Here is a 22514-nt window from a genome sequence, read left to right as displayed (position 1 = left end):
GAATTTTATATTCTTCTGCATCATTTAATTTATGCTGATATTATCTTGCCACAGTTTTGGAGTTTTAACTATCATAGACATCATTGTTTATCTATGTGTTTACTATTTGTGTAAAAAGTACTGATCTTATTCCAAAAAAATCTTGATTTAATGAAATGTTTCAGAACTATAAACAATTTACATTCTGTAAAATACAGTCCTTTTAATTTGATCTTTACCTTCAATTTTCCATCTTTACTTCCACTGTTATGAGTCTACTTTGCTGCCACATATTCCAATGAAATTTTGTTTTATATTTGTATGTAATTGAAGACAATATTACATAATCCCACTGGTGAATGCCAACTAAATAAAACTCAACATGAGCTGCTCTAGAAGTAAAACATGACTTCCTTTCCTTCTGTAAGCAAACTGAATGTGAATGACAGAATGATTTTGGCATAAATGTTCTTTGGGACTGAATAGGATAATTGTAACAAAGATTTGCCAAGAAGTTTCCATGCACAAGAGTTTGCTTTCAAATAGGGGTCTTACAATATATCACATATGTCAATCTTGGATAAGAGCTTCATGTAAGAAGAAGGGAAACAACAAAACTATCTCACGTTTTGAAACAAATTTCCTCATAGCGGGGTGTCTGCCATGTTTTGCTATGAGAGCAGCCGTAAAGAAATTACTAACCTTTGGCTATCAACAACCAAAATCAGAAAATCTGGTCTACTTATCAATGCAATTTACCAGTATGACACTCAGTTTGGGTGTGAATTAAACATAATGCCATATTGGGAAACTGTATTGTGATGACATTGTGGTGTTTACTGGAGTTTTAGAGCCTAGGCCAAGAAATTAATTAACTTTTGTCCTTGAATGCAGTGCTGTTTTAACTCCAGGATGTATCTATCTCTGTAAACAGGTTTTAAATGGAAACTGGTCAGTGAAGTTCTCCAGTAAAAAAACATCACCGAGGATCAAGTTGGTTTTGCAGTTTTTGTGCATAGAAATCATGGTATGAGGTAAGAAGGGGAAGGGAAGATTAGGTAGATTGTGGTTGTGGGTGGATCAGGAGTGTTGTCGGGTAGTGGAGGAAATGGGGCAGGGGAAGTTGGTTCGGGAGAGATTGAAAGGGATGGTCAAAGATCATGAGGAGAGATGGCATTGGAAAAGCATTGGAGACCTTCGAATAGATTAGTGTTCAGTGATGGGAGCTGAGATTTAAGAGACTGCGGAAATCGTGAGTATTTACAAATAGGTTTCTTAATCTTCAGTGAAATAATTCCAACTCATCTGGTACACAAGCATCTCCAAACTATGGCACTTAACAGATGGATCCCATATCTGATCATTTTCTTTTATCTACTGCACTTCTTGATCAGCATGGGTTAAAGTTTGAAACACTTTTTTATACACAGTATTCATAAAAGATCTAAATAACCAACTTTATCTCCTATGAACAAATTTGTCTCCATTTGCCAAACCTCCATTAGAATTGGAGGTGGTTTGGTTGAACTCTTGTTTCAGATTTTAACTTTTAACCTCCCATCCAATTCAAACCTACATATTTTATGGGGGTAAAATAATTCCAGATTTTCATGTGATTAATAACTAATGTAGGTTGTGCTCTCATTGTGAGGCATTGATCTTTGGGATATACCTGTATGCAAAATCTACTGGAGTAAATTGCAGTAGATTTTGCATACAGGTATATCCCAAAGTTCAAGAGCATGCTGGAGATGGCTGATATTGAGACAATTGCTTTGTCATTTTGGTTACAGTAAAGAGTGTAAATTGCCGATAGATTTTTCAGGAAGTATCCAGTAGAGGGCAATACACTTGTTTAAAATCAATCTCACTCTGATACAAATTGTTTTGTGTAAGTTCATCAGTCTTAGTACCAATTGTGAAAATCAAATAATTTATTTTTATGAATTTATCTAATGATATTTCTTGCACATATAATAATCAACAACTTAAAGCAAGAAAAAAAAACTACTATAAATCTTAGTTCTGATCATTGTCTTTGGTTGATTGCTGTTGCTAATTAAATAACAAATAAATATATTTATTAAGAGCAAGAGTTGGAAAAATAAATTCATCTCATCTCTGCCTCAGATGGTCAACTCTTTATTTCTAAACAATGGCCCCTAATTCTAGATTCTCTCATAAGAGGATATATACTCTCCACATCTGTCCTTTCAAGATCCATCGGGATCTTTCATGCTTCAGTCAAGTCCCCTCTCAGACTTCTAAACACTGGTATATAAATATTTAACCTGTCCAATTTTTCCTCATAAGACAACTCACCCATTCCAGGCATTGGTCCAGTAAATAAAAACAGAAAAAGTTGGGAAATGGTGGAAACATTCAGCAGGTCAGGTGGCATCAGTGGAAAGAGAAACAGAGTTAATATTTTAAGGTCAAAGACCTTTTGTCAGAACTGCAACAGAGAGAAAACAAGTTAGCTTTACGCTGGAGAGCGATTGGGGTAAGGATGGAAAGGCAAGGAAAATATATCTGATATGGTGAGGCTAGGGTTGCCATGGAGGTAAGCTGTTGGTGAAATTATCTGGTTGATTGGCTCAGAATCAGGTTTATTATTGCTGACATATGACGTGAAATTTGTTGTTTTGCAGCAGCATTACAGTGCAAAGACATATAAGACTATAAATTACAAAAAATAAATAAATAGTGCAAAAAAAGGATCAATGAGGTCGTGTTCATCGGTTCATGAACCATTGGGAAATCTGGTGGTGGAGGGGAAGAAGCTGTTCCTGAATCATTGAGTTTGGGTCTTCAGGCTCCTGCACCTCCTCCCTGATGGTAGTAATGTGAAGAGGGCATGTCCTAGATGGTGAGGTCCTGAATGATGGATGCCGCTTTCTTGAGGCACCGTCTCTTGAAGATGTCCTCAATGGCGGGAAGGTTGTGCCCGTGATGGAGTTGGCTGAATCTACAACTCTCTGCAGCCTCTTGCGATCCTATGCATTGGAGGCTCCATACCAGGCTGTGATGCAACCAGTCAGAATGGTCTCCACTGTACATCTATAGAAATTTGCAAGAGTCTTTGGTGACATACCAAATCTCCTCAAACTCCTAATGAAGTAGAACTGCTGGCATGCTCCCTTCATGATTACATCAATGTTTATTGAGGGAAGTTACATAGAAGGAACACAAACAAGGAACATAAAAGCTGTGAAATGTAAAGTTATAGGAAATGCCCAGCTCTTGCCCTCAGCTAAAGGATAACAAAAACATTTACATTGTTGCACCCAAGAACTTTGGTACAGGCAATGGAACTTTTGTTTGAGGATGCCTATAGTTTGCTCAATAGGTTTTTGTCCTGTTTATCAGGGTTTCTGATTGAAGTTTTGATCTAGGTGTAGAGCAGTTACTTCCTGTCTCCATGGAGCCAGTCTGCTAGCCATCAGTTGAGGTCCAGTATTAAATGAAGGTTTCATGATTACAGCTGAGATACCGTGGCTGCTGCTTTTTGCCTTATGTCGTTTTTACCTTATGGCTTTACTTCCTTGGAAATGTGGCAGAAACTCCAATTCCACACTGCACTTCCAATGAAGTACCACAAGTAAAATGGGAATATCTCCAAGATTTTCTATTGTTTGAGAGCTGGATCACATCTAACTCAGACTTGGGATTGTGCTTGCAATGTATCTTTTGGTTGGAGGGATGGAACTTGATTGACAGATTAAGTGTCACCTCAAAAGTATAGTTTCTGAAAGGCTTTTAGTACTTGATTAATTAATTCTACCTTTTTTAAGATTACAATAACTGATTCTAACTATTGACTTTTTCCTTACAAGAACTGCTTAATAACAGAAGAATTCTCAGTAAATGTTTCTGGACTATAAATAAAATAGTGCAGATGTATCAGGTGTCTTTAATAAAATTTGCCATTGCACCAAACAGAATCTGGTTTTGTAACCTAACAATGTGACTGTTGTGTTTTATGTGAGATCCATTCCAAGAAATGAGAAAGAATGGACTTGCATTCATTTATTCAATCTTACATGGTATTACTTATAGTTCGTTTCTAATAGGAGAGTAAGAGGCAACCACATGATGTGTGACTGAATTCACACATAAGCCAGACTGCAGAGATGATGAGATTTTTAAACAATTCTGTGATATATTTCACATTTACCTAAACAGGTAGAAGAGATCTTGTTTGGTCACCTGACAATAAAGTATTCGCTCGGTACTGCACTGAAGTAGTAGCCTAATTTTGTTTCTCTCTGACCTGCTGAAAATTTCCAGCATTTTTTTTATTTCAGATTTCAGGGAAGGATTTTTAGGAGCTTTCACATAAGCAAAGGGATAAATGGGAAAGTGAAGCAGTGATGGGAGTGAAAGAGTTTAAGGTTAAGAAAAGCTTAGGGAGGGTAAGTCACAAGCAATTGAGATTTCAAGCTACAAAGTTAAGGCATAGTTAAGGCATGGAGAATTAAAGTGACAGGTGATTGGGAGCTTTGGTCACCCTTGAAACAGAACAGTAGTGTTCTGCAAAGCACATGCCCCTCACTTGCATTGCTTTCAATTTAGTGTATTGCATTGTGTTCACAACGTGGCCTCCTCTATATTGGGCAAAGGAAACACAGGTTGGATGACTGTTTGGAAGAATATCTCTATTCAGTCTGCAAAGGCTGTCACCTTAGTTCTCTATCCCACTCTAACTTCTGTGACTGATCTTTTACACTGTTCAAACAAGGCCTAGCATCAGCTCGAGGAATAGCACCTCATCTTCCATCTATGAATGTTACAGTCCTTGGGAATAAATACTGAATCCAACAATTTCAGATAACCACCCTTCTTTGTTTGTGTCAGAGCTAGCCAGTTCTGATGTAAGGTCATCCACCTGTAACTTCAACTAAGTTTTTTCTGTCTCCACAGATACTACCTGATCTGATGAATATTTCAAGCATTCCCTTCTTTGAGATTTCCAACAATTGTGGTGTTCTGCATCTCATCATTCAAGCATGTTTTTTTTTGGTCTCTCTATTGCCCCCTTAGGTAGAACCAAAAGTATTTGTTTCACCGGGACAATTTTGGCCTCCCCTTTGTTCTCTTCAGCCCTCCCCATCTATGCAACTTAAAATACTCTGATTTTCTTACTTATCCAATTTGATGAAGGGTCATTGACTTGAAAGATTAGTTCTTTCTACATGCACAGATGCTGCCTGACCTACTGACTATACCAAGCAATTTCTGTTTTTATTTCAGACTTCCAGCATCTACAGTTATTTTGCTTTTCACTTCCAATATCTTCTCCTTTGTGTTTTTCTAGCTACTTTAAGTGAATTTAGGCTTGTTGCTTCAACTGTTCCTTATGGTAGAATATGCTACATTCTAACAACTATAGAGAGGAAGTTTTTCTTTGCTGAATCTCTTTTCAAATTCAGTAGTTACAATCTTTTTTTAATGAACACAATTTTGAATCTCTGTACCCAATTAAAGCTGTTGTTTCTTTTTATCAAGTGACCCCACTCCCCCACTCCCCAATCTCATCTTTCCTATAGAAGAGTCCAAAAACTCTTTCCTGATAGGTTAAGTCTCTCATTTGTAATGATGGTTCTACTACACTTGCACCTTCCTTTGTGCCTATTCATAAGACTACCATAGAACACTACAGCACAGAAAACAGGCCATTCGGCCCTTCTAGTCTGTGCCAAAACTTTATTCCGCTAGTCCCATTGACCTGCACCCAGTCTATAACCCTCCAGATCTCTCCCATCCATGTATCTATCCAATTTATTCTTAAAACTTAAGATTGAGCCCACATTCACCACGTCAGATGGCAGCTCATTCCACACTCCCACCACTCTCTGAATGAAGAAGTTCCTCCTAATGTTCCCCTTAAACCTTTCCCCTTTCACCCTAAAGCCATGTCCTCTTGTACTTATCTCTCCTAACCTAGGTGGAAAGACCCTACTCACATTTACTCTGTCTATACCCCTCATAATTTTGTAAACTTCTATCAAATCTCCCCTCATTCTTCTACGCTCCAAGGAATAAAGTCCTAACCTGTTCAATCTTTCCCTGTAACTCAACTCCTGAAGACCCAGCAACATTCTAGTAAATCTCCTCTGCACTCTTTCAATCTTACTGATATCCTTCCTACAGTTAAGTGACCAGAACTGCACACAATACTCCAAATATGGCCTCACCAATGACTTATACAACCTCACCATAACATCCCAACTCCTATACTCAATACTTTGATTTATGAATGCCAGGATGCCAAAAGCCTTCTTTACAACCCTGTCTACCTGTGATGCCACTTTCAGGGAATTATGTATCTGAACTCCCAGATCCCTTTGTTCCTCCGCACTCCTCAGTGCCCTACCATTTACTATGTATGTCCTACCTTGATTTGTCCTTCCAAAATGCAACGAATGTGATAAAACCAAGATTCAATGCAAGTGTAACATTATTAACCCCAAACATTAAATTTGTATTTTTTTTTACAGTTCTTCCAAAGTTTCCTTTGATTTGATGTCCATATTTTTTGATTATTCCTCTCAAAAATGCATGGAGAAATTGTTCAAATGCATAATAGCATGTTGTTGTCATCCTTTCCATCATCACTATTATAATACTATATAATTACACATAATCATATCTTTCTTAGTTTTATGAAACATTAGACCAAATATTTTTCATTTTCTAAATGGAAGTAAATACATTTTATTTGGCTTGATATCACACCAAGGCCATTGATTAATGGTTTAAAGGGGAAGGGAAGCACAGAAAATAAGGTAATGTGATGATGGTTCTCATTGCTTGGTTATGCAATGGAAGAAGATGTATAGACTAGGGTTGCAGATGATCCTGCCAACAATATTCATCGGGGATTCCTACTATTAAGTAGTAGTTCACACTTTCCCAAATCCCAATAGACTAGATACTGGCATTACCAGCATCTGCTGAGAGAGGAAATGGGGTCAGGGCTTAAAATCCCACGATGATAAATGTTTTCAGGCTAGAAACTTTCAAAGAACCTAATCAAAAGAGGAGACACTCTACTGCCTTTCCTTTAAAAGTAACAAACCCTTTCTAACAATAACTATTAACATACTGTACATTATTAATTACTTTGATAAAATGTGAAATCCCATTTAACTATTTATAAAAAATTCAAATATATTCAGTCAACAACTATAAATCTAGCTAACCATAATTCTATTCATTTTCCAGTCCTCTCAAATACACCACAGTATAAACTAAATAATATAGCTCTGACACTATATTAAACCCAATGAATGACTTCTCCAGTAAGATCCACATATAACAAATCTCACATCCTGTATTAAAGTCATACTTCTTTCAAGAGAGTTGCCTGTCTTCACCATGCTCTCTTCTATTGACTTAACTTATTTCACCTTCTCAGTTAGAGAAACTGTGGCTATTGATTTTCCATTCTCCACGATCACCCTGTTAGAGCCATAGCTGGTAGTCCTGGTATGGCCCAACTGTGTGTTCTAGGTTCCTGGCACCCTTGGAATTCCCCTGATCAGCAGTTTTCTTGAGCAGGACCAATACACCTCACAACGTTAATGAATTCTGGGTCTTGTTACCGCCCAATGCTTCTATCCTTTGAAAGACCAAAGTCTCTCAGCTCAAGTGACTCAGTAAGTAATGTCCATAATTGCAGACACGTGGTTCTGGCTCAGGCTCAGCACCAGGCTAGGCAACTGGATCGATATGTCTCCACCAGCAATCCAACAGTCTATTTCCCCCATAACATGGAGAATTTCACTTGAAGAGGTGCCTAACACCAATTTACACTGCATCAACAAAAAAATGATTTAGATATTTTCTAAATAACACCTTGCATTTTTACTGACTGGTTTACAGCATATCTATGTGCATCTGAATTATGGTATTTTCAATTGATGAATAGCCTACTAATGTATTGTTTATAACTCACACTACTGGGGTACAATAAATTTCATTCAACTTAATCTGTCCTTATTAACAGTTGCTTCTTTAGGGACTACATACCCAAGCAATATGCATTATTTAGTGGCAATTAAAATACTTGAATTATCATGAACAGCATTCTGTGGCCAGGTGGCTTCCATAACAGCCATAGCAAGGCCTCGCCACCTTTTCCACCCACATGACTCATAGCCTTCTGGCCTCTGGCACTCGCTTGATCTAATGTTTTCCTGCCAAAAGCTTAGTCATGAAGAAGACAATGAAACCACCAACTAAATCATCTTTTACATGGTCTTGCTCCCTGCCTGCACTTCAGGTCATGTCCTGAGGAAAACTGTTTCAAATTCTTCAATGCTCTTTCCAGTATTTGTGGCTATTCTGCATGCTCCCTCTGCCAGTTCTAGCACGTCAAATGGTTTTGCCTGAATGCTTCTGTTTGATAGAAAACAAAGTAAAGAATCACACAGTCTGGAAGAGTTCTGAGAATTGCACCATGTAGCCAGTGTCTTTCATCTGACCACATATATACCCACTGTCTCTCCTGGTCCCTGAATGCACATATCGCATGTGTAAATCACAAAAATCATTGAAGGTATATGATTAAAATGCCCTTCCAAAATCCTTATGATAACCTTGTAGGAGACCTCATCCATGGATTGTTGCAGCAATAAACTCACTAATGGATCACATGTCTCCAGATCCTTTTATGTATAGCAGTGTTTTCTGTTCACTCCCAAGACTTTGGAAACAATTTGCCTTGAAGAACATTCTCATCCACTCCATGAACATATAATTGTTTGTAACCTCTCATTTCCAACAAATCCACTGCGTCCAGCACCTAACATCATTACTGTTCTATCTACAGAATCCTGTTCTCTTTTCCCTCAAACTGGGTTATTGCCTTGCAATTTCCTCAACAGCAATATACTAAACTCATTAGCTTCTTCTACATTGTTGGTTAACAAGGCAAATAACTAAGATAGAGATTCCATCCTTTATTAATAATGAACAACATTTAACTAACAACAGTGGCACATATAACAAAGTAACAAAAGTCATACCACATGGTACAGATAATTCATTAAGATCTTTAGACACTCAATATCCCACATATACACCACTGGCTGAACTGGTATTTTTTTTATAAATTCAGCATGATCACTCTGCTTTTATATTCTATGCTCTGACCAATAAATTATTCCTTAAGTCTTCTTAATCATCTGTTCTCTACCTCCAAAGATCTGTCAGTAAGCACTCCAAAGTCCCTCACTTCCTCTGTCCTACCTGTCCTACTAAAGGAATCTGAGGACGGAGTGGTCCATATGGTACCGGAATGAAGAATGGACTATAAGCTCAGTGGTACATGATCATTCCAATGATTCCTGGCAGTCTTCCCAGTTTTCACTCTCCATTGGCCTGAATTGATCCAAAACCCTGCTGCTTGTGTCCTAACTTCCACTGTAGCATTCCCCCATCATTCCAGTGCTCGGTGAGCTAAATCAGCTCTCAGTCCAGCAGTACCTCAATTTTCAAAGAAATTTACAATTTGTTCCATGGCCACCACTCCCCCTTTCTTTTTTTTAAAATGTTATTTACAGCGTGGTAACAGGCCCTTCTGGCCCAATGAGTCCGTGCTGCCCTTTTTAAACCCAATTAACCTACCCGTACGTCTTTGCAATGTGGGAAGAAACCGGAGCACCTGGAGGAAACCCACACAGACACGGGAGAATGTACAAACTCCTTACAGACAGCAATGGGAATCGAACCCCGATCGCTGGCACTGTAATAGCGTTGGGCTAACTGCTATGCTACCATGCCGCCCCTTCTTCACCACTGCAACCTTCTTCACCCACCAAACCCTTGAGGACTCCGCAATCCTCCGGCCCCGGCCCTTTGCACATCTCTGATTTCTATCACCAATAATCAGAATTAGGCAAAGTTGGAGATACAGAATAAGTTTTATGATGAAGAAAAGGGGATGTAGGAAGAGAGAACAAGAAGGTGGAAAGCAGACAGAGCAATTGCTATGCTGAGTACCTGTACTAATTTGAACTGGCCTCCCCATTCCCACACTGACCTGCCCGTCCTCAACATCCTTCACTGCCAGAGAGAGGCCAAATGTAAATTAGAGAAACAGCAACTCATTCTGCCTGGGTAGATTACAACCCAGCATATGAATATCGAATTCTCCGATTTCAAGTAACCTGCCTCTCCCCCGGGCTGAGCCTTACTCTTTCCGTCTGATCACCAGGTTCTCTCAAATATCCCATTCTTTCCAAATTGCCCTCCCTCCCCCAGATACCCAGTTTCTTTTCCATCCCCTGTCTGGTTCCATCTATCACCCACACACTCAACCTACTGGGTCCCCTATCCCCTCCTGCCCCATTATTCCCATCTACTGACCATCCCCCCCTTAACTGGTTCCACTCACCTTCCTTTCTTATCAGATTCCATAATCTGCAGCCCTCTGTTGTGTCCACATCACCTCCCAGCCTCTGTCGCTATCTCTGCCTTTCTCTCCCCCACTTATGACTCCATCTGTCCATCAATCTCTCTTCACCTGGATCCACCTATCGCTTGCCAGCTCTTTGCCTCACCCCTCCCCTTCACCTGTTTATACTGGCTATCTCCCCTTTACGCTCTTAGTACTGATGCAGGGTCTCAACCCAAAATGTTAACTATCCCTCTGCCTCTACAGATGGCACCTGACCTGCTGAGTTCCTACAGCAGCTTGATTTTTGCTCTTAATTCCTGCTAGTTTTGTATTATCAGCAAACTTGGAAATACACCTTTTGGCACTCTCAGCCAAATAATTGATACAATGTGTGAATAGCTGGGGTCCAATCACCAATCTCTACAGTACCCCACTAGTCACAGTCTGCCAATCTGAGACAGACTGGTTTATTTCCATTCTTTTGTTTGTCTGTTAACCAATTCTCAATCCATTTAAGTATATTGCCCCCAATTCCATGTGATCTAACCTTGTTAACCAACTTCCTGTGTGGAACTTTACTAAATACAACACATCCACTCGTTTGTTGGTTCCCCCATATCTATTCTACAAGTAACATCTTCAAAGAACTCCAGTTGATTCATCAAACATTATTTCCCTCTCATAAATCCAAGTTGACTTTAAATGTTTGATCGATATTTAAATGTTTCATTATAGATGGCAGCATTTTCCCTACTAACAGGTTGGTAGTTCCCTGTTTTCTTGCCCCCCGCTTTCTTCTTTCACCAATCTTCATTTGCTTTCCCTAATGTGGAGGAGAGTCACTTGGGTTTGTTATGGACTCAGTGAAAGTCCCTTTAAGATAGAGAGTGTGTGTGTATGTGTGTGTGGGGCGTGCTTACGTCAATAGAAGATAAAGGATGTAATGACGTTGTTGAAGAAGAAGAAAGAGAGAGAGAGAAGGGAGAGAGACACCAGCCTGCTTGTTTTCTCTATCGATGGATGAGAAACAATAACTGTGTTTGCCACTGAAATCCATGTATGGAAGTTGGAAGTAATCCGGTGGAGTTCACTTTGTTGCTGACCTGTAGAAGGAAACAGGTATTTGTGTGTGTGGACGACCACGGTTCGGATGCTTTTCGGGGTGAGGAAGTCACTACCGAGTAAACACTGAAGTGTCGTTTGGGTTCCATCGTGGAACATTTGGATTTCGTATGTACTCTCTCTATGTTTTTCTACATCTACATCTTATCTTCAGACAACGGTGGTTGTTGAAGAAGCCCTTGCTCATGTTTCACCTTATGGCTTGCGGAACTGAACTTTAAGAACCATTCCGGAACTGGGAGTTTTGGACTTTGTCACACACACACACGAAGAGTTTAGTTTTGGGGTTAACGTTCGAGGTTTAACATTTTTGAATTCTAACATACTAACATTTTTACTTTTATTTTACGTATTACCATAAGTAGTGATTAATAAAATAGTTTTTAACGCTGAATCATGCTCAGTGTGTTTCTTTTGTTGCTGGTTTGTGACAAAATTGGGGGCTCGTCCGGGATAGTTCCCAAGGTTAACGAGATTCGTCCGGGATAGTTCCCAAGGTTAACGAGTGTCGTCTGGGATTGTACCCCAGATTGACGAGATTTGTTCGAGATTCAATCCAAAGATTTTTGAGGGAGGTCTGATAAATTCTTTTTAATTGGCTTGTGTGTGTGGAAACCAGCAGCAATGGATATTAAGGCATTTTTGGAGTCACCAACCCAAAAGGGATTGGAGGTGGCGAAAAAGGATGATTTGATAAAGATTGCTACAAGGCTAAACCTTACAGAAGTAAAGCAGTCTATGAGAAAGGCAGATATTCAGAGACTGATAGCTGGCCATTATGTGGAAAAGAAGGTGTTTGAGAAGGAAGTGTTAAAACAGTTTCCTGGCAGTGAAATAGCAATTTCTGAGGCACAGGTGCAGCTGGCAAAGATAGAAGCTGAACGACAGCAAACCCAGTTAAATTAGAAGCTGAACGAGAGCAAAAGAGATTAGAGGCTGAACGAGAACAAACCCAGTTAAAGATAGAGGCCGAACGAGAGAAATTAGAGGCCGAACAAAAGATAACTCAAATGAAGATAGAGGCTGATCTAGCAATGAAGCAGATGGAATTGAAGAGGATGGAGCTGGATAACGAGGAGAAAAAGAGGCAGCATGAGTTACAAATGAAGCGTAGGAGTTCGGAATCTGATTCTGATGATGGTTTTTCAGCCAGCAGGGAGGTTCGATTAGTCCCTCCGTTTGAAGAAGATCAGGTTGATCAGTATTTCCAACATTTTGAAAAGGTTGCTGTGAGTTCAAACTGGCCAAGGAAAGGATGGGCTCTTATGGTACAGAGTGTGATTAAAGGTAAAGCTCAAAAAGCTTATTCTGCTTTGTCTGTTGAGGATGCAGCTGATTATACCAAGGTAAAACAAGCTATTTTGAAGGCTTATGAATTGGTCCCTGAGGCTTATAGACAAAAATTCAGAGACTTGAGGAAATCTGCAGATCAGACTTATATGGAATTTGCCAATGGAAAGAGAATATGTTTTGAACGATGGTGCCTGGCTAAAAATGTAGATGGGGATTATGATAAATTGACAGAATTGATACTGGTGGAAGACTTTAAAAGATGTGTTCCAGCTGAATTAACAACATATTTAAATGAAAAGGCAGTGGAAACTTTACAAGAAACTGCTAGGTTGGCAGATGATTATGCTTTAACCCATAAATCCAAATGGGGACAACCTAAAACCTTTCAAAAGAGTTACAAAGACAATCCAGGTAAACCAGAGATTAAATTGGGAGGTAATCAAAAAGGAAAAAATGAAAAGAAGCCAGGGCTGGAGAAACCTGTTGAGCGTACTTGTTATTACTGTAGGAAACCTGGCCACGTGATATCTAATTGTGCCCTTTTGAAGAAAAAGAAGGAAGCTGGGCCCAATGCTTGCTTTCAGGCAATTAAAAATCAAAAAGGTTCAGGAGATGCTGTTAAAGATCAGTCCTTGCAAGAGGGAAAAGCGGAAAAGTTGGAGGAGGTGAGAAAAGAATTCCGTTCGTATGTATCAGAGGGTTTTGTTTCACTGAATGATGAGTCACCCCAGGTGCCAGTGAAAATTCTTAGAGATACTGGGGCTAGTCAACCTCTCTTGCTGGACAGTGTTTTAAATTTTGGTGAAGAAAGTGACACTGGTGAAGTAAATCTAGTACGAGGTGTTACAGGTGAGACCATGTCTGTCCCTTTACACAGGGTGATTTTAAAGTCAAAGTTCGTAGAAGGACCAGTCGAGATAGGGATAAGACCTAGTTTGCCAGTGGAAGGAGTTTCTTTGTTATTGGGAAATGACCTTGCAAATGGAGAAAGTGATCCTGTGGTACGGTTAACAACCAAACCAAGGATTGATGAGTCTGAGGATGATCCAGATGTTTACCCATCATGTGCGGTGACTCGAGCTAGAGCTAGAGAATTAGCCAAGACAGACAGTCCGGTGCAGTCTGATGTAGTTCCTTGTGACAGTCCTAAACAGGAAGAAAATTTTGATGCCTTATCTGAGACTTTTCTGTCTTCACTGGAGGATCAACATCCTTACAGTGAGCATGAATTTAAAGATTTGTCTTTGTCGAGGAAGGATTTTATGGTGGAACAGACAAAGGACCCTGAGTTGACAGAATTGAAAGAAAAAGCACTCTCATGTGAGGAGATTGAGAAAGTGCCAACTGGATACTATGTCAAAAATGGAGTGTTAATGAGGAAATGGAGACCTCCTCATGTTCCTGTTACTGAGGAATGGGAAGTTATTCATCAGGTTGTTGTTCCAAAAGTTTATAGGGATGAGATTTTAAACCTGGCCCATAGTATGCCTTTGGGTGGTCATTTTGGTGTGAATAAAACTGTAGGGAAGATCTTGAAACAATTCTATTGGCCTGGTTTGAGAAAAGATGTGGTGATGTTTTGTCGAACCTGCCACACATGTCAGATGGTAGGTAAACCAAATCAAAAACCCCCTGTGGCTCCTTTGAAACCAATTCCTGCTTTTGGTGAACCCTTTTCGAAGGTGATTGTGGACTGTGTTGGTCCATTACCAAAGTCTAAGACTGGAAATCAGTATTTGTTAACCATCATGTGTGCCACTTCTAGATTTCCAGAGGCAATACCCCTTAGAAATATTAAGGCCAAGACGGTGTCAAAGGCTCTTGTAAAATTTTTTACCTTGTTTGGTTTGCCAAAAGAAATCCAATCTGATCAAGGTAGTAATTTTATGTCAAAAATTTTTCAACAAATAGTCTATGAGCTGGGAGCAAAGCAGATTGTATCATCTGCATATCACCCAGAATCTCAAGGAGCTCTGGAGAGATTTCATTCTACTCTCAAAAATATGCTGAAGACTTATTGCTTTGAAAACACAAAGGATTGGGACGAAGGTATCCATTTACTTTTGTTTGCCGTTAGAGAATCGATCCAGGAGTCAATCGGATTTAGTCCGTTTGAGCTTGTGTTTGGACATAGGGTGAGAGGACCTTTGGAGTTGTTAAGAGAGCAATGGGTTAATGAGGAAGTTCACTTGAGTCTGTTGGACTATGTCCAAAAATTTAAAACTCGGTTGGAGAGAGTCGGCCAGCTAGCGAGAGAGAATTTGAAAACAAGCCAGATAAGAATGAAGACATATTTTGATAGACGTGCTCGGCCTAGGACATTCGCAGTGGGGCAAAAGGTATTGGTATTTTTCCCTAGCCAAAATAATCCCTTGCAAGCTCGTTTTTCTGGACCCTATGTTATTGAATCTCGAGTGACTGATCTAACATATATAATCAAAACACCAGATAGACGTAAGAAAACACAACTCTGTCATGTAAACATGCTAAAACCTTATTATGAGAGGGATTCAGTTGTGGCCTTGGTGGATGGTGAAAAGGTTGTTTCTAGAATGCCTGATGTTGATGTTGAGGAAGGCCAATTTAGACCAAATATTGTTCCATCGAAACTGAAAAACCAAAATATCATGGAGAACCTTGAAACGAAGTTGGACCATTTACAAGTTTCACAAAAACAACAGATGAGAGAATTAATTTTAAAATTTAAAAATCTGTTCCCAGATGTTCCAAACAGAACATCGATAATTACCCATGATGTTGATGTTGGGGATGCAAAACCAATCAAACAACACCCATATCGAATGAATGTGGAAAAAAGTAAACTTGTTGATCAGGAAATAAAATACATGTTGGAAAATGATATTATTAGACATTCTACTTCAAATTGGAGTTCGCCCTGTGTTATTGTACCTAAACCTGATGGAACTGTTAGATTTTGCACAGATTACAGGAAAGTGAATGCTGTAACAAAGTCAGATGCTTACCCTATTCCTAGGGTGGATGATTGCATAGACAGAGTGGGAAAGGCAAAATTTCTTACAAAGATTGACCTATTAAAAGGGTACTGGTGTGTTCCATTAACAGATAGAGGAAGGGAGATTTCAGCCTTTGTAACCCCTTCTGGATTGTATGAATACAATGTTTTGCCATTTGGAATGAAAAATGCTTCAGCAACATTTCAAAGAATGATTAATTCAGTGATTCATGGGTTAAAACATACAGATGCCTACATTGACGACTTAGTGACTGGGAATGATACATGGGAGGATCACATCTCTGCGTTAGAAAGGTTGTTTGAAAGACTTTCCAAGGCTAACCTTACAGTTAACTTGGCTAAAAGTGAATTTGGCCATGCCACTGTGACGTATCTTGGTTATGTTGTAGGTCAAGGCAAGCAAGCTCCTGTTCAGGCAAAAGTTCAAGCAATATCTGAGTTCCCTATTCCCACAGGTACGAGGACTGTTAGAAGATTTTTGGGAATGGTTGGATATTACCGAAAATTTTGTAAAAATTTTGCTGATATTGCTCTTCCCCTAACTAATCTTCAGAAGAAGGGAGTAAAGTTTGTTTGGACAGATTCTTGTCAAGAAGCATTTGAGAAGCTGAAAGCCATTTTATGCTACCATCCTGTGCTCAGAACACCTGACTTTGAAAAGCCATTTTCATTAGCAGTAGATGCCAGTGATGAAGCTGCAGGAGCTGTGTTGTTGCAGAAGGGTGACCTTGATGATATTGACCATCCTGTAGCTTACTTTTCAAAGAAATTTAATGAGCATCAAAAGAATTATTCCACCATAGAGAAAGAATTACTGTCGCTTGTTTTAGCCTTGCAACATTTCAGTGTATATGTTTGCACCGCTCAGAAACCATTGACTGTGTATACAGATCATAACCCATTGGTGTTTCTGAGCCGAGTCAAAAACAAGAACAGAAGGCTGTTAAACTGGAGTTTAATTTTGCAAGAGTTTGATCTCATGATAACTCACATTAAAGGCAAAGATAATGTGATTGCTGATTGTCTTTCTCGATGTTAAGTGGGAAACATGTATCTGTACTAATCTGATAGTCTGTAGTTGTGTAGCATGATAATTATTAACATTACTAACTATGCGCGGTTAAAATTTTCTTGGGAAATTTTTTTTTAGGTGGGAGGTGTTATGGACTCAGTGAAAGTCCCTTTAAGATAGAGAGTGTGTGTGTATGTGTGTGTGGGGCGTGCTTACGTCAATAGAAGATAAAGGATGTAATGACGTTGTTGAAGAAGAAGAAAGAGAGAGAGAGAAGGGAGAGAGACACCAGCCTGCTTGTTTTCTCTATCGATGGATGAGAAACAATAACTGTGTTTGCCACTGAAATCCATGTATGGAAGTTGGAAGTAATCCGGTGGAGTTCACTTTGTTGCTGACCTGTAGAAGGAAACAGGTATTTGTGTGTGTGGACGACCACGGTTCGGATGCTTTTCGGGGTGAGGAAGTCACTACCGAGTAAACACTGAAGTGTCGTTTGGGTTCCATCGTGGAACATTTGGATTTCGTATGTACTCTCTCTATGTTTTTCTACATCTACATCTTATCTTCAGACAACGGTGGTTGTTGAAGAAGCCCTTGCTCATGTTTCACCTTATGGCTTGCGGAACTGAACTTTAAGAACCATTCCGGAACTGGGAGTTTTGGACTTTGTCACACACACACACGAAGAGTTTAGTTTTGGGGTTAACGTTCGAGGTTTAACATTTTTGAATTCTAACATACTAACATTTTTACTTTTATTTTACGTATTACCATAAGTAGTGATTAATAAAATAGTTTTTAACGCTGAATCATGCTCAGTGTGTTTCTTTTGTTGCTGGTTTGTGACAGGTTGAGAGGATCGTTTTATCATGAGCAGCTAAAGAAATTAGATTTTTGGAGTTTGGATCTTTGGAGTTTAAAAGAATAAGGGATGATTGTATTGAAACACTTAAGATCCTTGGGGGTATGACAGGGTAGATGAGGAGATTCTGTCACAATGTTGAGCGAAGAGCAAGCTCACAGAGCACCCAAATGCAGCACGCTGGTACGAGACTGGAGTCAGAATGCTTTCTTAGAACCAAACACAGGCAGCAACTGGAAGGAATCTTGTCTTGGGGAATCTGAGGTGGAGTCCCAACACAAAAACTGGATATCCTAAGAGGAACAGTGAAACCAGGACTGCTCTAGAGCTGACAACTCTAAGCAGCCAGGAAACAAAGCATATCCAAAAGTTGACCAATACTCTGGCAACTAGTGCTAGAGAAACCTGGGTACTTATGCTAGGCCCCTGATGGGGCTCAGGTGTGTGTCATTATGCAATTAGTCATGCAGGGAATCCATGTGCTGCCCAACAAGGCATCATCAATGGAGCTGAATTGAGGCCAGCACTTGGAACCATGACAGATTCACCAGGATGTTGCTTGGATTGGAGGACATTAGTTATGGGGAGAGATTGGATAGGCTGGGCTTGTTTTCATGGAGTGAAGGAAGCTGAATAGAAGTGTATAAGATTATGAGAGGCAAAGATAGGGCAGATAATCCAAATCTTTTCCCATGGTAGGGGCATCAAAAAGAAATGAGCATAGTTTTAAGGTGAGATGCAGGAGATTTAAAAGGGACCTTAGGGGTAAGGTTTTTTTTACACAGAGAGTGTTTGATATCTGCAGAGCACTGCCAGAGGAGGTAGTGGAATCAGATAAAATACGATTAAGAGGCTTTTAGATAGACATTTAATTAGTAATTGGATTATTACTGTCACAGGCATCAAAGTACAGTGAAAAAAACTGTTTTGCATGCCATCCATACAGATCATTTCACCACATCAGTACATTGAGGTAGTACAAAGAAAAAGCACTAACAGAATATGGAATATGCTTAAATAGGCAAGGCATAGAAGGATATGGTCCTAATGCAGGCAAATGGGATGACTTATGATGTCCAAAAAGGTCTGCATGGACATGATGAGCTGAAAGGACCCGCTGAGTTCTTCCAGCAATTAGTTTTTTGCAGAAGACCACAAGGAGAGAGATTAAGACAGATCAGGTGATAAGGAGCATAAGCACTGGCCATTAGCAAGATATTTGAAAGAAATGGGTTGAGAAAGGGATGCAAGTTTGGTAATGGGAAATGATGAGAGTGCAGTTTACCTGAAGTTGGAGAATTCAAGAAAGATACAAGAGACTGCAGATGCTGGAATCTGGAGCAATACACAAAAAGCTGGAGGAACTCAGTGGGTCAGGCAGCATCTATGGAGAGAAATGGGACAGTCAACATTTCGGGTCTAGACCCTTTTGTTCTTTCCAAAAGGTTACAAAGTGCCTGGACTTAAGATGTTCTTCTAGTTTATGTTGGGTCTCAGCGTATGGCAGTGGAGGAGGTCACAGACATGTTGGAAAGGAAATGGGACTAAGAATTAAAGTGGCTTTTCTTATTTTCATTGTGGGCAGCAAATGCAGCAAACTAAATTGGAAAGGCATGAAAATTTCTGCTTCATCTGGAAAGGTTATTTGCAAAGGGCCTTGACGAGCATGGATGAACTATCTACAAGGATGAGAGTGACAACTCCTATGGTTGAGTGGGAAGGTACTTCAGAATGGGAGAGGGCAAGTGGTGAAGTTGGAAGAGTGAATCAAAGCCGACCAGAACACATTTCACACTATCAACATTCACAGTTTTATTCTTCTGGTAATTTCAAATAATTAATCAACATCTTCAACTTCCTCCAGGCCTAAATTTTTGTTATTAATCTCTTTAACAACCTTGTTCACATTGCACTGTCACCTTTGCTATTTCATCTATTCTGCCTCTTACCCTTATCACAGTCCAACCTTCTCCCCACCTCTCCCCTTTCTCTGCTCCTTAAAATTTGTTTTATCCATAAATTTCAGTAAATAAAAAAAATGAAAGGTTAGTGATCTGAAATGTTTTTCTCTTTCCACTGAAACTGCTGATTATTTCCAGCACTTCCTGTTATTTCAAACTTCCAGCATCTGCAGCGAAACTTTTGGATGCCTTTTTATATGGCTCAGTCCCATATTCTGTTTGATAACTCTCCTGTGAAGCACCTGGGGACCTTTTACAAAATCCGAGTTGCAGTTGTTCCCGAATGAACGAAGATGTTCGGCAAGCTCACTCTGTGCACGACCTCCCCCAATAGACAAGCGAGCACAGTAATCCAAAGTGAAATAAGTGCGTTGTGTAGAAACATCAGGAAGACCCAAATGTGTTGTTTGAACATTCAGACACAAGGTTTTGTCTGCTTAATTGTTTATGGGTCGAGAAGTCGGGTAGCTGCACCCTGTTTTGCTGCAGGAACCTTGTCTTCTGTGGATGGGAGTTGGGGCGGGGCAGAGTGTTGGGCTGGAGAGAGAGAAGGGGGGGCAATGCCGTGGCAGGGAGCCCCCAGTGGGACCTTCACCTGAGGCGGTGGACGTCCGGCCTTCACCGAACCCTGTTCAAATTCGAACACGGCCTCGGGTTCTTTCCGTTAATGCTTGGAACTGTTTACCGTTATGTGGCGACGGCTAATCTGCTCCCACGCAACCTAACTTGAAACAAAGGAGCGGGGCGGGCGTTGTCACCGTGTCCTTTGCGCCCCCTGCATGGCGATTGGCCGGCGGGAGAACACTACGGCCAGCCGTTGGCTCGGCCGCCCGTCAATCAGCCGCGGCTCGGGCCGGGAGACGACCTTTCCTTGGAGAGTAGGTTGAGGCGGAGCAGGCGCCCGGCAGTTGCCGTGTCGGGAAGGTGAGGCGACCGCTCGCTGTCTTCCTCTCGTACCCCCGGGAACTGAAGATGGTGCGCGGATAGAAACAGTGAGCGACACCTCAGTTGGAAAGCGGGTGCTTCTGCTGCCCGAGGCAGGTCCGGGGTGGGTGGGCGCGGGGTTTTGAAGGGTCCGAACCGTTCGGTGGAGCTAACGTCCCTTCAGCCGCCGGTAGCTTACCGCCGGGCAGGGCACCGGGTGCAGCTACTCCTTTGTCCCGGGAGGGCGGTGAGCCAGCCTGGTGTGGTGAGGACCGCATGTCCCACCGCTTCTCCGCAGTTGGTCCGGGGGCGGGAGAGCAGCGGGATGGACGGACTGGCTTTTGGACACTGGTGTTCGCCGTAGCCCTGCCCCATGTGAGACATGCCCGGTCCCTCGTAATGGGGAGAGCAGGACCTATGTTTACCCCCAAACACCGTGTGTACTTGTAAATGTTCTTGGGGTATCCCGGAGGAGCTTTGCAGCTAAAGAGTTAAACGTGGTTTGGATGAAAGGGGCCAGAGCTCTGAATTGGAGGCAGAGGAAGTAATTCTCAGGAGCAAAGGAAGCTGCAGGGGTTGCAATTGATGTGATAATAAATAAGCAAACAAGTGGAGTATTAAAGTAAGGACAGAAATGTGATGGAAACACTCTGGAGGTCAGGCTGCAAGTGAGGAATGGGAAACAGTTAACGTTCAGATCGAGGAACTTTCAATTTGGTATCGGGAAATTTGAAGTGGTATAAAATGAAAACGTGAGGGGAAGCTATGTAATGTGGAAAGCAGAGAGTTTTGGGGATTCTTAAAGGTAGTTTGTGAAATAGACCATAAAAAGTCTTATGGCAAGATAAAGTGCTGAACCTATGCAAATCCTGAGTTCAACCACTGTTGGCATATGTGAAATTCTGGTTTCTATTGAAAGAAATGAAATGCTTTTCCTTTACAATATTTTTATTAAATCCACAAAAAAAATAGAGTACATGCATCAAAAAAGAGTAAAAATTACTACTGTATACGTTGTGTAAATACTTAAGGTCCCAGTACTCTAAATTAATAATCACACATAATAGTTAGTTAATAAAGGAAAAAAAATTGAAATATTTTATTATAAAGAAATCTACTCCCACTACCAAAAACCAAAGCTGTTTGATGGAAAAAACAAGAAAAAACCCTTAAAAACGTAACAGTGTCAGCCAGTATCTGTGTTTTAGTCACCAAATCAGAGATTTTGACAATAATTCAAAAAAAGGTCCCCACAAGGGTTTGAAAGTCTAAGTTAGATTCAAAAACTGAACAGTGAATCTTCTCTAGATTCAGGTATGACATAACATCCCATAACCATTGAGCGTGAGTAGGCGGAGTAACTTCCTTCCGTTTAAGCAATACAGCTCTCCTGGCTATAAGAGAAATAAAAGTCAATGTGTAAATCAGAAGCCTTCAAAGTTATATATTTTTCTCCAATGATCCCAAATAGTGCAGTCAAAGGAGTAAGTTTAAAATTTATTTTAAAAAGTACAGAAAAAGTATGAAAGACCTCTGTCCAATATTTTTTAAGACTCTGACACATCCAGAACGTGTGAATTAAAGAAATGAAATGTTGAGTGCTTCTATTCCTACCAAATGTAAAGAATGGGAATTTGGTGACTGGGGAATACTTAAGGTGATTTAGTTTAGTCATTTATGCTGTTAAAATATCAAACATTTTACAGTTTTGTTTGCAGTGTTAGCCAATGGTAGTAAACATGCCACCTAACTGTTTCCAAGTTAATTAGGTGGTCAGTTTGAACTGGTTATCTGAAATTGCTGTCTTAGAGCTTGGGATCTAGTAGAACAGATCTATGTGTATTTTGCTGTTACACTGAGTGCAATTTTTACTGTAGGAAGAATGGGAACTTGATAAATGCTATTAATTGCTAGGTTTAACATATAATTTAGTCACAATTTATGGCTTTTAATTGTTT

General features: G+C 40.2%; 1 protein-coding gene across 3 annotated transcripts in view; it reads left to right on the top strand.

The window, feature by feature from the left end:
* The first annotated feature begins 18591 nt into the window (after positions 1 to 18591).
* sncaip (synuclein, alpha interacting protein) overlaps positions 18592 to 22514 on the top strand; it is a 77201-nt gene continuing 73278 nt past the window's right edge. Inside the window, exon 1 of one of the 3 annotated variants that reach the window (XM_052019710.1) lies at positions 18592 to 20556. The gene's annotated coding sequence lies outside the window, so the exon portion shown is untranslated. Of the gene's footprint in view, positions 20670 to 22514 lie in introns of all 3 variants that reach the window. The other 2 variants (XM_052019709.1, XM_052019708.1) reach the window with 2 other exon arrangements.

The sequence above is a fragment of the Pristis pectinata genome, chromosome 7 (genome assembly GCF_009764475.1).
Source record: "Pristis pectinata isolate sPriPec2 chromosome 7, sPriPec2.1.pri, whole genome shotgun sequence".
Lineage (NCBI taxonomy): Eukaryota > Metazoa > Chordata > Chondrichthyes > Rhinopristiformes > Pristidae > Pristis > Pristis pectinata.
The sequence above is the reverse complement of the archived record's forward strand: the minus strand, read 5'-3'. Positions and strand labels throughout refer to the sequence as shown.